This window comes from Oncorhynchus masou, unplaced genomic scaffold, assembly GCF_036934945.1.
Source record: "Oncorhynchus masou masou isolate Uvic2021 unplaced genomic scaffold, UVic_Omas_1.1 unplaced_scaffold_1344, whole genome shotgun sequence".
Classification (NCBI taxonomy): Eukaryota; Metazoa; Chordata; class Actinopteri; order Salmoniformes; family Salmonidae; genus Oncorhynchus; species Oncorhynchus masou.
Window position 1 is genome coordinate 134,281 of NW_027003326.1, and position 2,699 is coordinate 136,979.

General features: G+C 38.8%; 1 long non-coding RNA gene across 1 annotated transcript; it reads right to left on the bottom strand.

The window, feature by feature from the left end:
* Window positions 1-1,048: 1,048 nt before the first annotated feature.
* LOC135530444 (uncharacterized) lies at window positions 1,049-2,467 on the bottom strand. Its single transcript, XR_010453849.1, has 4 exons — window positions 2,384-2,467; window positions 2,038-2,128; window positions 1,855-1,950; window positions 1,049-1,423 (listed from the first exon to the last, which is right to left on the bottom strand). It is a non-coding gene; the product is annotated as an uncharacterized LOC135530444 (long non-coding RNA).
* Between the last annotated feature and the right edge of the window lie 232 nt (window positions 2,468-2,699).

A 2,699-nucleotide genomic window follows, 5' to 3' on the forward strand; every position in this document is an offset into this window, starting at 1 on the left:
TGAAAATGAACAACTGAAATGTTCTGAGTCAATAAGTATTCAACACCTTTGTTATGACAAGCCTAAATCAGTTAAGGAGTGAAAATGTCCTTATTAAGTCACATAATAAGTTGCATGGACTCACTCTGTTTGTAATAATAGATTCCTACATGACAACCTCATCTCTGTACCCCGCACATACAATTATCTGTAAGGTCCCTCAGTCGAGCAGTGAATTTCAAACACAGATTCAACCACAGATACCAGGGAGGTTTTTCAATGCCTCGCAAAGACGGGCACCTATTGGTACATGGATAGAAAAAAGCATGGGGAAGTTATTAAATAACGAAATGACATCAAACACCAGGCCAAATCTACACTGGAGTTGCTTAACAAGAAGACAGTGAATATTCCTGAGTGGCCGAGATACAGTTTTGACTTAAATCTGCTTGAAAATCTATAGCGAGACTTGAAAATGGTTGTCTAGCAATGATCAACAACCAATTTGACAGAGCTTGAAGAATTAAGAAAATAATATAATGGACAAATATTGTACAATCCAGGTGTGCAAGTTCTTAGAGACCTGTCCAGAAAGACTCTGTAATCACTGCCAAATGTGATTCCAACATTTGTTGTGAATACTTATGTAAATTAGATATTTCTGTATTTCATTTTCAATAAATTAGAAAAAATACCTATAAACATGTTTTCACTTTGTCATTGTGGGGATAATGTGTGTAGATAAGTGACAAAGGTTTTTTCCCCATTTTGAATTCAGGATGTAGCTTATTAGAAGATCCAGGATATGTTACTGCTGTTATCAAGCTCACTCAACGAAGCTAACTCTCAAGACGGTACGTCTAGTGTGTGTGTGTGGATATGTGTACTACTATTACTGCTCAGTGTAATCTGATGTAATTTGCTCTGCATGCACTGCATCTGTATTATGGTCAAGTTCACATTGTTCACACTGAATAGAAACATGAAATAAACTATATCATGAAACATGTATGCTGTAATTGAAAAACTGCTAAACATGTCAAATAAATAAAAAATGACTAAACATGTCTTATGCTTGATAGTTTATTGGAGGATCACAATATGACAAGTCAACCATACAACCATACAATTATTTATCCACTAACTTGACCAATCAACTGTCATGTGTCAGGACATAAAGTACATGTTTATGGATAAAACATATTTTCTTCAGAATGTTGATGAGTTCTTCTCAGTACCAAAGTACCAATTAACTGTATTACTGTTGTTTATTTGACAATCATTGATGGGTGGGTGTTGGAATGATTCACTGAGGTAATGTTAGTGATGACTTCAGAGGTGATAGCTGATTCCATATGGAGACTGAAAAGGATCCTTGGCATCCCCATGCTGGTCGCTTCTCACCCAACAAGGTTCTTGGCTGCGTTCCAAAGCTCGCCCCAAACTGTCGAATACAGCTTTAAATCATCATTATGGAAAATACCTTTTTTAAAGCTAAACATTTGAAAATGACAACAACATTTTCAAAACATATCACAATTATAAGTGACTACCTTTTAAACTTACTGTTGTAAGACCAGTATTTGACAACCATTTAAAAAATATTTTCCCTCTACGGAACATGATGCTAATTAACTGTAGAGATGGAGTTAGCCATGTTACTCCCTCAGCATTTCCTACCACCCTCTGCTAACCTCCCGTTGACAATTTACTGTTGCTCAGACAGACAGACAGACAGACAGACAGACAGACAGACAGACAGACAGACAGACAGACAGACAGACAGACAGATAGACAGATAGACAGATAGATAGATAGATAGATAGATAGATAGATAGATAGATAGATAGATAGATAGATAGATAGATAGCTCACATGCTGCTTCATCTTCAGAGGGGCTGGTCTTCAGAGTAGCCAACTTTGCCAAAAAGGCAGTCTTTCCATTTTTTACATCATCCTTCTGCAGGAGAGCTGAGGAAGAAATATTTTTCATTTTACTAGATTTTATCAGATTAAACCCGGGCAGTAAAGTAGTACACATTTACAAACAAGACATACCTTCCTCAGAGTTATCTTCTTTGAGGGAGCTTGCTAACAGGACACCCACTAGAGCGAACAGCAGTAACATACTCTGGATCTTCATCGTTTACTAAAGCACATAGAGCACAACTTGTTAACACGCACACACACACACACACACACACACACACACACACACACACACACACACACACACACACACACACACACACACACACACACACACACACACACACACACACACACACACACACACACACACACACCCCTACACCTCTCCATCCATTCCTACCTGTCCACTTGTATACACCTGCCCACTCCTATACACCTTTGCAAAGAAGATTCTCAGTGAAAACAAAAATACCTCTTTCAGTTGGACGATGCTGTCTGATTGATGGCTGTTTATCTGGATGATGTCTTCTGGACGTCAGTAGTAATGTGGCGTCTCTCTGCCCTCTGCAGCCCTGTTTTATACTCTTTCTGCAGATGCTGTACCTGCCCCACCCACCCACACCTCTCACAGCCGATTAACAAGCAAAATGATATTACTCCCATGGCTATAACCGCAATCATGCACAGCCTGAAGTTTATGACCTCCCTCCAGGCAAAACTTCTGTCAATATTATGGATTCCTAGTTATTTCAACTGAATTTGTGACCTGGAGCTTGGATAGACTTGAA